Genomic DNA, 14,569 nt, shown 5'->3' with positions numbered 1-14,569 from the left:
ACTAAAAAAATAAACGTTTAAGTTGTATTTTTGACAGAATTTTCTCACATTTTGTAGATTTGTGTACTTATGGGAGGACATTGTGTTTATGGGTGACTATCTGTTTTGCTTACTTCAGTACCATTTGATGTTCTTCATACTGATCACTGCTGCGGCAGCCATAGTTATTTGTGTTATATCCTGCCAAGGATATAACAGACGGACACCTTCCAAAGCTTCAGGGCACTTTTCATGTGCCCAAACTGTCTGGCAACTCTAACTGAGCTAACTAAAAGACAAATTTGAGACCGAAACCCTTGAGAGCTTTACAGCTGCCAAAGAGTACTTTCCTCTGAGGCATTTGAGGATTGGCAGCCTGTTTCTGCTTTCCCTTGATGGGTTGATACATTCTCTTAGAGTGGAACTTCCATTTTCTTAAATTTATTTTAGTTTATTACTTTACTCTTCTGGAAAGTTATTTTAAAGTTGAGTGTTGTGTTTTAATGGACCATTTTCCGACTGTAACATTCTTTTAAATGGAGCATTAATTTTCTTCTGCCAGTTTAAAAGTAGTGTAAACTAACCAACTATATTTTCTTTGGAAAGGTTGTGTTTATTTTTCAGCTGTGGAGCTGCCATAGTTTTTAAAGTGCTTTTTACTGCATTTTATTCTGTCAAAAAAGTAACTTGAGGACTGATAGTTTTACTGCTGTTATTTGTTGCATGTTTTCCCTGGGAAAGAAGCACCATTTTGCCTTGACCATGGAACAGATTGCCAGTCCTATGATCAATCCTTTTTCCAGCTGCAAAAAGAAAAAGTTAAGCGAACAACATTTGCCACCATAGCAGGCTAGCAGTTTGCCTCAGCTGCAGGTGGGTGACTCTGCTGTGGACATTTGTTGTACCTTAGACCACTCATCTTTTACCCTGAAACCCTGTAGTGTAACATCTGCTACCACAATGGACAGGGGTTAGTGGCTTTTGAAGTCCCCACAGTGGGCAAGCTAGAGACACTCTTGCTGGTCCTAGGAGAGGGAACAGGTAAGTTTTCCCTGTTGTGTCAGAATGCTATGCCCATCCCTAGGGAAGCAGCTGTCGCCATTAGTAGCATGGCTGGCCCTATTTTTTCTGTCAAAATAAACAGAAAACCAGCCATGTTATCTAATGCTCCTCAAATTTCTTTGGATAGTAGTTTACTGGGGCTGACTGTGGTAAAAGAAAGATGGATTCCTCTTTTCCTGAAGAAATTCAGGATTCTGAATCTGAAAAGGAAGATGCTGGGAAAAAGTCAGGATTTTGTCCTCAGATTTCTTATTCAGACTAAGAGGAGAGCTCCATTTCTGATTCTCCCTATGGAGGTTTCTCTTTCTGTGAGACTATTCCTAGAATGTCTCCATGTTTTCAGTGGAGAAAGAGGATGTTCTTCGTGTTTCACTGTTGCAGTCATTGCATTTGGGTTATCCTGCAGACAGGTTGCCCTCAGTCGGCCTGAATTCCAAAGTCTTGGGTCCTGTGTTGGTTGCTGTCGCCTCCTCCCTGACGTCAGGTCGTCAGGGGTATAAAAGATGCAGCCGAAGCCATTTTCTTTAGTCTTTCTTGCCGCGCAGTGCCCAAAGCAGAAGCAGTTCGTAAGTGCCGGTTGGCCGACTACTGAGATTTTTGTGTTCGAGTTTCAGATCCAAAGTCTTCATTAAAAGCTAAGTACCCCATTGGGGAAACTTTTTTTCTTGTTCCAGACCGATGTCAGAAAAAGTTAATAATTGTATTTCTTGTGGGAAGCAAATACCTCATAAGGACTTTCATTCTTACTGTATTCCTTGCCTAGGCCTTGGCCACAACGTTTCTAGTTGTCGGTTTTGTGCAAGATTTAACCAAACGCATTATTAAGCGTCGGTATGATTTTGCATTAAGCTATTTTGGGAGAAGATTTAACTATACAATGTCGAATAGCCATCCGACTACCGGAGTTCACAAAAAAACACAAAGAAAAAGACAGGCAACCGAAGTCCAAAACCGACAATGACGCTTCTCCTAAGCAAGTCGCCGGTTACTCGGTTCTCAGTGAGGTGCTTTTGCAGCCCCTGACACCCGCTACTTTAGAGTCGCGGGCCACTACCGACTCCCACGTGGAGTCGGCCAGGCCGCTGGAAACTCAAAGTATTGGAGCCTCGGAGATTATTCCCTCAGATGGGTCCGGAGCCGCTGAGCAGGCATCTACTTCTGAGGGTGTATTCAGACCTAAATAATTGTATATTAAACCGACTTCAAAGGCAGACTAAAACACCTTTGAAGGCAAAGAAACAAGTTCACCAGCCACATGGACAGGCCTCCACGCCCATAAAACAGATGCTCAAAATGGCCGAAGACTTAATTACCTTGATCAGGGGTACCCATCCCCCTCTGTATAAAAGGCCTAGGCAAGAGACAGACTATGAATCTTCAGATCAGGTTTCCATTTCTTCTGATTCCTCTTCTGATCAGGAATATTCTCTTCCCCCTATGAGTATTCTGATGCTGAAGAATCAATTCCTTCAGCTTCTCCTCCTGAGGACTACTCTTTTGGGGAAACCTTGCATACCATGAGGGAGCACTTCCACTGGGAGAGCCAAGATTTTTCAGAATCTAAGAAGAGGCTCAGAGACTTCCTTTTACTACCTCAACACAGGCCTCTAGCTGTTCCACCTGTGTTAGACATTGTAGAGGATGTGTTCTCAGTCTGACCCCTGACTCCTTACCTCCAGCTCCTGTTAAGCTGGACAGATGCTACAGGGTCCCTGACTCTCATAAATTTATTTTCAAAAACCCTACTGCAGACCCAGAAACTATTTCTCAGGGTCCCAAAGGGGTCAAGGTTTCCACTGCAAAAAACCCTACCCCCTCTGACAGGGATTCTAGGGCACTGGATAGATGGGGAAAAAGATTTACACATCTGCTACCTTAGCTATAAGGGCCTTAAATTGCCAGTTTCATATGCTCAAATATCAGCAATATATCATGACACTGCTTAAACAGAAAATGATGGTAAATTCTGAATGTGCAGGAAACAAATGCAGGATTTATTGCATGCAGCTGAACAAGTTGGAAAGCATACTTTGCAATGTGGTTTTGATTCTCTAGAGGCCTCCTGCAGGGCCACTGTTACGGGTTCTGTCATTAGGAGGCATGCTTGGTTAAAGGAACAAAATCTGCCTGATCATGTTAAAGCAAAATTATTAGATGCTCCATTACGACATGATACCTTGTTTGTGTTAAGGCAGAAGAGGTGTTAAAGAAAATGGAGGACAAAGCTAAATCTATGCAAACGGTCAAGAATTTCTTACAGGTACAGCCACCTAGATTTAGCAGACACTGGCCTACAAAGAATTGGTCCTTTCCAGTCTCAGACCTCAAAGGGGCAGATTCAGATGCCCTAGAGGCAGTTAACAGCGGCAAGGTTCCTCCAGGTCTAAGCAATGGGGTGTTTCTACCGCCAAAGGTGGAGAAGATAAATCACAGCCATATAGGAAACAGTCCCAATGACTTCCTCCTGCCTGGACCAAGCACTTATCTTTTGGCAGCACTCTTAGGGGGAAAACTAGCACTTTTTTCTCAAAATTGGCACATTATAACCCAGGACAAATGGGTTCTAGACAGTGTCACAAGGCTACAAGTTTCACTTCCATACCCTGCCAAGGGCAAACGGTTGGCCAGACCTGCCAAAAAATTAATGGACAGAGGCTCAAAAACAAGTCGCAGCTCTCATGGACATGAGGGCTATTCAACACGTGCCTCGGCAAGAGCAGGGATTTTACTCAGACTGTTCTTGGTACCCAGAAAGGACAAAGCATGGAGACCAATACTGGGCCTATCTATTCTAAACACTTTCCTGGATATCCCAAAATTCAAGATGTTGACCTTGCAGGAGCTTCTGCCCATGCTGGGCAGCAAGGCTTGGCTCATGACTTTAGACCTAAAAGAGGCATACCTGCATGTCCCAATCAGACAATCATGCAGAAGATACCTCAGATTCAAGACTGACTCAAAGCATTACCAATTCTCTGCACTGCCCTTTGACTTATCTACTGCGCCCAGGGTCTTCACAATGTGCCTGGCACCAGTAATTGCTTACTGCAGACAAAGAGGAATACAAATATATCCTTACTTGGACGACTGCCTCATACAAGCAGAGAACAAGGACATTCTACTACAGCATCTGACATTTGTGAAAAGACTTTTAACATGCCTAGGGTACACAGTCAACAAAAAGAAATCAAAACTAGTACCCTCTCAAGAGATAATATTCCTGGGTGCCACCCCAGACAAAGATAACTGACCACCTATTTCAAGGAAATGGCAATTCTGCATCCTGGAAACAATGATTACTCTCATTCCCTGCCTGCAACAGGAGTTTCGATGGTGGGCAAAGGCTTGTCACTGAAACAAGGGACAACCATTCTCACTACCCCCAGCCAGGCAGAGCGTAATGACGGATGCATCAGATTATGCCTGGGGGGGCGCACATGGCAGGAAGAGGCATTCGGGGCACCAGGTCCACAAACCAAAAGCATCTACATATCAATCAAAAAGAGATGCTGTCTGTTCAAAATGCCCTGACAGCCTTCAAGGACCTACTCCATCCGGGACAACTACTGATAAAGACTGTCTTTAACAGTCACAGTACATAAACAAACAGGGGGCCCCACATTCTTACCCCCTGTGCAGATTAGCCATGGCTTTATGGGACACAGCAATCAACTTACCAAGTTCATCTGCAGGCACAATTCCTGCCAGGAAAGGAAAATACTCTGGCAGACGAACTAAGCAGAAACCTCATGGATCCCCACGAGTGGCACCTGGATCCACAAGTTTTCAGCATGATAACAAAGAATTGGGGGCACCCGGAGATGGATCTATTTGCCTCCCCTCAGAACAATCAACTAAAAAGATTCTGCACAAGGGCTTATCACAGTCAAACTTGGAAAGTGGACGCCTTATCTTTCAACTGGACATACCTATCAGTATATGCCTTCCCTCCACTGCCTCTCCTTCCCAAGGTACTCCTAAAGGTCAGACAAGAGAAACCAAAAATGATTCTGATTGCCCCAACTGGCCACGCCAGTACTGGTATCCGAGCTTAAGGAACTTGTCCCAGTACCCAGCCTGGACCTTACCTCAAATACCTCATCTCCTGTCCCAGCAAGACAATCAGATTCTGCACAGCCAACTCAGGTCCCTAAACCTGGCAGCATGGCGGATAATGTAGCCATACAAACCACACCTCTCAGTAAAGCTGTGATGGATGTCATTTTAGAAGCCAGAAGGCCTAGTACTAGAAAATCCTATGCTTGGAAATTGAAGAGATTTTGTGGTTGGAACCAAGCTCAAGGAACTGATACAGCTGTCCCAAATATTCCTCAGATTTTGCAATACTTAACTGAGATGCCGGACAAAGGTCTTTCTTTTTCATCAGTTAAAATCCATGCCTCTGCCATTTCGGCTCATTACAATACAGAGCCACACCACTCTTTTCTCATCCTTTATTAAGGCAGTACCTCAGAGGAGCCAAAAACTTAAGACCTCCAAGGAGAATGCCAATACCTGTATGGGACCTCAATTATGTCTTGGAAAAACTCACCTTACCTCCTTTTGAGCCAGTTGCTACTGCGGATATAAAATTCTTATCTTGGAAAACAGCTCTGCCCCCAGCAATAACTTGTACAAGACAAGTTTCAGAGCTACAGGCTCTCATGGCTGTGGAACCCTTTATCATTTTTTATCCAGACAGGGTCTCTCTGAGAACAAACCCTACATTTATGCCTAAGGTGGTATCCAGTGTAGCCCTTAACCAAACTATTCATTTGCCAACTTTTTATCCAGATCCGCAGAACAAGGGGGAGAAAATTCAGCATTCTTTGGACAAACACAGACAACTTAGATTCTACCTAGAGAAAACTAAAGTTTTCAGAAAGACAGAACAATTACTAGTGGCATATGCCCCAGCATCACAAGGAAAGGCTATCTCCAAGCAGACTATTTCAAAGTGGATAGGTCACTGCATTCGTTTCTGCTACTCACAGCATGGCACACCAGTGCCCAAGGGCATTAGGCCACATTCAACCAGAGCTGCAGCCACATCTGCAGCCTTTCTCAGGGGAGTACCAACCAAAGACATTTTAGAGGCTGTTACTTGGAGTTCAGTGCATACCTTTACAAAACATTACAATCTACCTCTTTACTCTACATCCAGGGCAGATTTTGCCACTGCAGTTCTGCAGGGCCTCATAGCCGCTCCTAATGCTGTTTAGCTCCAGCCCCCCCAACCATAGCTTTGGGGCTCAACCCAAATGTAATGACTGCAACAGTGAAACACGAAGAACATAGTGCAGTTGTGTACACTTACCATAAATGTAGATGTTCGAGTGTATTCACTGTTGTAGTCCAGGTTACCTACCCGCCATCCCCCTTATTTTTGCTGGAACTTACCTTTACTTCTCTAATCTTTGCAACCTAGGTGGTGTATTTGCTTATAGATGAAGGTAAAGCTTATTTTGGTGCATGTATGTTTTATTAACATATTTTTAGCCTACCCTTTTGGGGGGGCACCTGACATCTGGGGCAAGAAAAACTGAAGAAAATGGCGTCTGCTGCATCTTTTATACCCCTGACGACCTGACGTCAGGGAAGAGGTGACAGCAACCGACGCAGGACCCAAGACTTTAGAATTCAGGCCGACTGAGGGCAACCTTGCCAGCAGGATAACCCAAATGTAATGACTGCAACAGTGAATACACGCGAACATCTACATTTATGGTAAGTGTACACAACTGTACTTTACTCATTTCCTCAGAAAATACCATGAGTTGTTACAAAAGTATTTTCCAGAACCTGCAACCATTCCTCTTGTTCTGTCTGCTTTAGAACACGTGTGTCTTACTGTCTGCAGTTTTCCTGATAGTCAGCCAACTGTCCCTAAAAAGGTATATAGGATGTACTACATTCCATAGCCTTTTAAAGTTGTATACACTATTCCCAAGCCTGACTCTGCTGATAACCACTTATTTAAATTCTAATCTTACTCTTTCTAATAAAGATGCGAAAATTATTGATAAGTATGGGAAGAAGTTTGGTACGGCTGTAGTGTTGTTACCTCACAGCAAGAGGTTCTCCCGTTCGATTCTCGGCTGGGCTTGGGAGTGTCTTCTGTGTGGCGTCTGCATGTCCTCTCCGTGGTTGGGTTGCATTTGAAAGACATGCTTGTGTAAATGGGCGTGCCTTTGTTGAAGGTTGAGCGTCGAGCTGGCACCTCGGCGTTTCGTAAAAATCTACTGCCAATCATTAGCAGACCGGAGTTCCGCTATGGCGACCCCTTACTGGGAAAAGCCGAAAGACAAACAACAGCATGGGAAGAAGTTTATACTTCTGCGACCTTGATTTTCAGAATTTTAAACTGTCGAGCTTATAGGGAAATGTTTATTCTGACAAATTGTGGAAGTATGGGGAATGTTTTATCTGCAGTTTCTTCTTGTGAAGAAAATCTACTTTAACTTATTTTTTTTCCTGTTACACAGGTCACTACTCATTGTTTGCAATGTGTATGTTATCAGTCTGATACTATTTCCAGTGCTATGGCTGCTGGTACTGTTTAAGGAGGTTTGCTTGGCTGCATTCTCAGAATCTCCAGGATGAAGTAAAATATGAGCTTTTAAATTCTCCATTGGCTAGAGATTTAGTGTTTGTCCCGTTTGCTGCAGATGTGATCAAAATGTGTGATGAAAGGGGCAAGCTAACACAAGGAGGGCATCTCTAATATTTTCAGCTGTCCTTTTCCAAATAGTCCAAGGGATTTTCTTTCTTCTCACCAATTTTAGTAAAAAAAAAAAAAAAAGATGAAAAATCTCAACAGTATTCAGGTAAACAGACATTTAATAACTGGCAGAGTGTTTCAAAAGAGAAGTCTGTAGCCTCCCAAAACAAAGGACAGTTTAAGTCTGAATAACTATTCAAGAGACCTTGTGACCCCCTCCAGCCCTGGCCTCTTTTCTCATCCAGAAAGTTTTAATCTTCATTTTTCTCTTTGGCAACAGATTGTTTCAGACAAATGGGTTCTGAAAATCGTCAGGGTTACAGATGGCAGTGGGAGAAAATTCCTCCTTTCCAAGGGATCATTTCTCATCCTGTAGATCAGACTTTTTCGTTTCCACCTGTTCGTCATCACATTCTGTCCCAAGGTGTTATAGATCAAATTCCTCCTTCCCAGGATGTTCCTAGTGCCAAAGAAAGAAAATGCTTGTATACCAGTTCTGTATCTTTCTTTCCTGAACCTGTTTGTGATGGTGCCCAAATTCAAAATGACATCACTTCACAACCTGTTACCTCCTCTTCCAAGTTTCCTGGTAACACTAAAATTAAAAGATGCTTACCCGTCACATCCCTGTTCATCCACCCTTGGTATGTTTCGTAAGGTTTGATGTGTTTTGGATTGCCTTATCAGTTCTCTGCCTTACCTTTGGACTATCTGCTGTACCATGAGTGCTGACATTCTGTCTAGTTGCAGTTATAGCTCATTGGAGGCTACAGTGTATCCCCATTTTTCCATATTTAGATGATTTGCTTATCTTTGCAGAGTCTTTTTCAAAATGTCTGGACTCTCCCTTGGGTGAGAGGTCTCATGCACAAGCTGGGATTCCAAGAGAACCTTCAGAATTTGACTCCTCTCACAAAGGACTGTGTTCCTGGGATGTCAACTTGGACACTTCAGTTGAAAGAGCTTTTCTTACACAGGAAAAAATAGATGATGTGATGTCGATTTCGTCTTTTTTCTCACGTGTGGGTCGGATCGGATGTGTCAGATTTGTCTCGGCTAATACTCCAGCTCGAGGGCTTCAGCAAAGCTCGTGGGTCTCATTCTTTGCCCATAATGCATTCCCCTGGTTAATTCAGATCTCGTTTGCCGTGCAGCGAAGAGGTTTCGTCAGCTATAGCTCTAGGGTAAGTACAACTTTTCACTTCTATATTTTTCTAGCATTGTTTAACTTTCTAGTTTAAATTCTTTAAAATATCTTGTTAACCTAACTTCTTTACCCAACTTTCCCCTTTACACGTCCGTTTAAGTTAGTGGGCACTTAGGAACATCCGTTTAAGTTCAGGACGTTCCTTACCTTCCCTGTTAAATATTTTTTAACTCTTTAGTATATATAAACATATAAAAAAAATCTAGAACTTTCTTTTGATAGCATATTTCCATTTCTTCTTTGCTTGTAACATTTGTTTTGTGTGTGTCTGTGTGTGTCTGTGTGTGTCTGTCTGTGTGTGGTTAAGTCCATTTAAGTTGGAGGACTTACCCCTTCTGAGAGTGTGAGTGATTCTGCTATTGTTTGACTATTTTTATTTCTCCCTTAACATTATGTCCCAAAATCAGGAAAGTAAGGCTTTAAGAAGTGTGAAAAGTGCAATAAGATGATGCCCCTTAGCGATTCACACACTTCCTGTGTTTGTGTGTGTATTGTTTGGGGCTTCTTCATTTGCAGGAGTCATTTTTCATTTGCCACAGCTTTAATCAGCAGGCTTTAATGGAACGCAAAAATAAACTGATTTTGAAAGGCTTTTTGAAAACTCCTTTCTCTGAGGCTATATCCTTTCATCCATTTGAAAAGCCAACCAAAAGACCTTTATCAGAGTAGAGATATTCATTGGAACCGAAGCAGAAGGCTTTGAAATTGACAGACCCGAAGGCTCTGTCGGAGCAGACATCTCGTCCCGGCTCCAACACTCCTTCGGAGCGGGAAACTACATTGGCACCGATAACTTCCACTACTCATGGATACAGGAGCTGATCTCCTTCCAGGCTCCCTTCTCCACTTTTCGCTATGTCAGGGTCACCTACCCTGTCCACTAGGTGTACCAGGAATTTATTTGATGAAGAAATGGATAGGGTTGTACAGAGACTTTTTAAGTCATCTGCTTTGGCCAGACTTCTCATGGATCCAAGCCCAAAGGAGTCAGAGCAGTCTCAAACCCCCTCTTCTGTGACAGTTCCTCCTCTGATCCGTCCTCCTCCTTCGGAGCTGGAAGATTCCAATATCCAAGCTGTCGGTGTAGGGTCCAGGACCCTCAATCTCCTTGGTTCCGACATCTGCCTCGAGTGTCTCTGTGCCTTCGGAGAAGGAGATCTTGCTGAGAGCTGACACTTCCTTGTCAGGTGTGTGAGACTCAGGTCTCTTTGGATCCGACCATGCCTCTGGGAGCCTCGGCACGGGTGAGTTTGGATCCTACCTCTGCTTCGGAGCTGCTCTCTTCTGCTCCAGAGATTTCTTTGGCTCCGATGACTTGTCGGATCTGGGACTTCTCCGGGGACTTCCTTGGAGCAGGGGAGTCTGCTTTTGAAGTAATGAGGAGGGCTTTGACTTCTTCGCAGTCTAGGACACAGTCTTTTTCGGTTCTTACTCCCTTTTCAGGCGAAGTGTCTTTGTTTTCTCATGAGCTCTCTCCACAAGTGCATAGAGACGTTAGCCTGAGGTACCTCTTGAGGCCTATGGCCCCCTCTTCACAAACCTCTCCAGAGTATTCTACTGAAGTGGTCCCTTTGAAGTAGAAATGCAAGAGGAAGTATCTGGACTCTCCAGTAGAGTCAATCACATCCGACTCCAACCTTGATGAAACAGAAGGGTCCCCACATTCACCTCCTGATGATGTCTCTTTCGAAGACATCTTGGAACTCTTGAAACAGAGAGGTGATTGGCAGTCCACAACCCCTTCAGCTGAGGAGTCTGCCTTCCCGAAGGCCTTTGTATCTTGCCCATTTACTTCCTGGGTGACTCCTTTTGATGAGCTTGTGGAATTAATCTCACAAAAGGCTTGGGAGACCCCAGTCCTAGGGGGCAACATAAATCACTGCCCCAAATGAAAAAGGTTTTCTTACAAACGGTATAGGAGTTCATAGGTTCATAGTTTGGTACTAGGCTATCGGCCCTAGGGCCAATACAAGCCTAGCCTTAACAATTCCGTGGCTATTTCTTCCCACACTGTTTACTTCCCTGGACCCCTGTCTAGCAGGGCGACTGACGTTATCCCTGGGGTGAATTTCCTTTCTCTTATCCAATCATCAAGGTTCCTTTTGAATAGGGCCAAAGAGGTTGGTGCCGTGGTTGTTATGTCGGTCACTAGAAAGGAACTCTCTGAGACTAATACCTCAATCCATCCTTCTAATAATGACTTTAGGACGATGGATAGATAATGGGAAGTGCATCTTCGCATCAGTGACCTTTGCTTTGTGGTCACTGAATTATCTTAATCACTTTACCAGACTGCAGAGGGACCTGATTAAAAAATTGTCAGACTCCTCCCTCCAAGCAGCTGTAGCTGATGCAGCGGCAGAGAAAGTCAGTGCTCAGATTGCTACCTTGAATTAATTTGTGAACTCGTCCGTGAGACTGATTTCTCATGGAACGAGTAGGGCAGCAGGCCCAGGTATCTCTCCTAAGGGAGGTCTAGATGTGTCTTTGTGATTTCGTGGAGACCTTCAAGTCTTTCTTCATTAACCCCTTTTGACAGCTCATCCCTTTTTGGGCCAAAAGAGAAGGAAAAGCTCATCAGGTGTGAACAAGAGGGTAAGACCTTGTCTGCTGTTGGAGTGAGTTTTTCCACTCCTGCTAGACCTTTTCAAAAGGGTCAAAAAGGTAGTGGGAAGATGTGGTTCAGAAAATCTCAGAGGTCGTACCAGGACACACAAGGTGAAATTTCCCCCAGAGGTAGAGGGGGGAACAATAATGGAAGAAGCTGCCCTCATGGCGGGGGAGGGGTGCAAAACCAAGTCTACAGAGAATATTTCTTTGGGAGACCTTTCCAGCACTCCTGAAGGAGTGCCCGATTGCTCAACTCTGGAGGCAGTTGGGGGGGGGGGGTGATTGTCCATGCACCAAGAAGTCTGGCTATAAGATAAATGACAGATGGGGTAGGGCATAATATCCAGAAGATGCATCATCCCCTTCTCCCTTCCTATCCCCAGAAACAAAGTGGCTCCAGATGTTCCACGCAGTCAAAAGGAACAAGCAATAGATGTTCCATGCAGTCAAAAGGAACAAGCAACAGATGTTCCACGCAGTCAAAAGGAACAAGCAACAGATGTTCCACGCAGTCAAAAGGAACAAGCAACTAATAGAAATTCAAAAGTTGCTAACAAAAAGAGTCATCCAAGAAGTCCACGCAGGCCAGAGAGGATCTGGAACTTACTTAAAATTCTTTTTAGTTCCAAAAAGAACAGAGGACTGGAGGCCCATCTTGGATCTCAGCAGTCTGAACAAATCAGTAAAGAAGGCCAAGTTCTGGATGGTAACACTGCAGTCGATGCTTTCATTTCTGGAAAAAGACATTTGGATGTGGTCTGTAGACCTTTAGGATGCGTACTACCATATTCTAATGGACAGGTGGTCCAGGAGGTTCTTGTTCTGGCTAGGAGCCAGTCACTTCCAGTTTTGAGCTCTGCCCTTTGGTCTCACTATAGCCCCCAGAGTGTTTATCAAATGTATGGCAGTGGTAGCAGCTCACCTGAGATGGAAAGGAATCTGCTTGTTTCCATACTTGGACGACTGGCTCATAATTGCCCCAACCAGGCATCACTTACTCCAATCAAGAGAGTATGTCCTTCAACTCTGCTCTTCCCTGGACATTGCTGTAAATTACAAGAAATCTGTGCTAGAACTGTCACAAACCTTACTGTTCATAGGAGCACAGATAAACACTACCACTCGGATAGCAAGACTTTCACAAGACAGGGTAGGAGACTTCCGTCATCTTGTCAGAGTTCTTATAAAGAAGTCCAGAGCCACCGCAAAACTAGTTCTTCAGGTCTTAAGAAAAGTGGCTGCTTCCAGCATACTAATTTCCCTAGCTCACCTCCACATGAGGGTTCTCCAGTGGATGCTGTTTACTCAGTGGTCTGTCTTGGAGCTTCCACTGTCTCACAAGATCATGATGATCAATACCTGCAAGAAAGACCTTCAGTGGTTGATCAGTCACCATCAGAACTTCAAGGCCGTCCCTTTATTCCTCCACAACCTCTGGCTACAGTGAGCACGGACACTTCCCATATGGTTGGAGGGAGGGCATTTTCTGAGGAAGATGGTTTAAGGCATCTGGCAAGATTACGAGGCTCACTTGCATATAAATGTCCTAGAGATGAGAGTGGTGCTTCTAGCATTGCAAGCATTCCAGGACTCTTCCTATAGGAACTATTGCAATCCAGACTGACAACATGTCTGTAGTTTGGTATATCAACAAACAAGGGGCAACCAAATCTTACCCACTTTGTCGAGAAGCTCTCGGGGTATGGGTGATAGCCTCCAACCTCTTTCTAATATGTTCATAAGTTCATAGGTAGGTACTAGGCTCTCGGCCCTGAGACATATATAAGCCTAGCCAAAAAGGTTCCCTGGCTTTTGCCACCCAAGAAAATTATTTTCTGTCCCTGTCAAGCAGAGCCACAGAAGTGATCCCCAGGGTAAATTTCTTATTTCCCAAACAATCGTCAAGATTTTTCTTAAATTGGACTAATGAGGAGCTTCTTTGTTTGACATGAATAGGTAGTTTGTTCCAGAGTATGGGAAGTGTTTGGGACAGGAATATTCTGTTCCAGCATGTTCTGTTTATTGTGATGACAAGGTTTAGGTCCCTGGAGCATGTGGCTCGGAGAGATTGGGATTTCTTTTAAGTTTAGCATGTCCAGCATCTCTGGGTTTGACATAGATTTGTATGTTAGGCAGAGATCGCATCTGAGTAGGCAATATGCGACGGAGTAGAGCTGGAGTTTTTTGAGACAGTCTGTATATGGCATCTGTTTGAGGCTGGTAATCCTCTTAGCGAGGTATTTTTGTGGCCTTTCCAATTGTCGATGTCTTGTGAGGTTCATGTCAAATGGGGTATTATACTGTATAATGGATCTGATGAGGGATTAGTAGAGAGGAAAATATGACCTCCTTTATTCTGGAGGAGAACCCCTGTGTGATGAGGTATGCCATGTAGAAGGATTTCCTGACTACAGTGGCGATATGATTATCAAAGGAGAGACTGCTGTTCACCTGTGTCCCAAAGTCGCTTATCACACTTTTGGTGTTTAGTAGGCTACTGCCTATGTTGTAGTTCATGGGTGCAGAGCTTTTCCCAAAGGGGATGACAGTGCACTTCTTGGCATTGAGCTTGAGGCCATGACTTTGACACCAAGCATCTGTCTCAGTGAGGCCCCTTTGTAGAATGTCCACATCATTAGGCGATTCTGTTATGGCTCCTAGTTTGCAGTCATCTGCAAACTTCATTAGCCAAAGACCTTCTGTGTTAGCCTGAACTTCAGAGAAGTAGATGCCAAACAGGAGCGGACCAAGAACCGAACCCTGTGGTAATCCACTTGTCACTGGTCTGAAGTTGAATTTGGAGTCTGCTACTTTCACTGTGTGGGTTCTCTCAATGAGCCATTTGGCCACCCATCTTGTGACATAGGGATTTATGCCCAGTTTAGTGAGCTTATCTATAATTCCAGAGTGGGGGATGGTGTTGAAAGCCTTGGCGAGGTCAAGATAGGCTGTGTGCACCACCTTACCCTCGTCCACGGCTCTGGTGACTG

The 14,569-nt window shown here is 44.1% G+C and overlaps 1 protein-coding gene across 1 annotated transcript in view; it reads left to right on the top strand.

Moving 5' to 3' along the window:
- Window positions 1–14,569, top strand: part of NUP214 (nucleoporin 214) — a 3,229,616-nt gene that overhangs the window by 2,123,392 nt on the left and 1,091,655 nt on the right. The window lies entirely within an intron of this gene.

The sequence above is a fragment of the Protopterus annectens genome, chromosome 16.part0 (genome assembly GCF_019279795.1).
Source record: "Protopterus annectens isolate FY-2018-M chromosome 16.part0, PAN1.0, whole genome shotgun sequence".
Lineage (NCBI taxonomy): Eukaryota > Metazoa > Chordata > Ceratodontiformes > Protopteridae > Protopterus > Protopterus annectens.
Note: the sequence above shows the minus strand (reverse complement) of the source record. Positions and strands in the feature narration are given on the sequence as shown.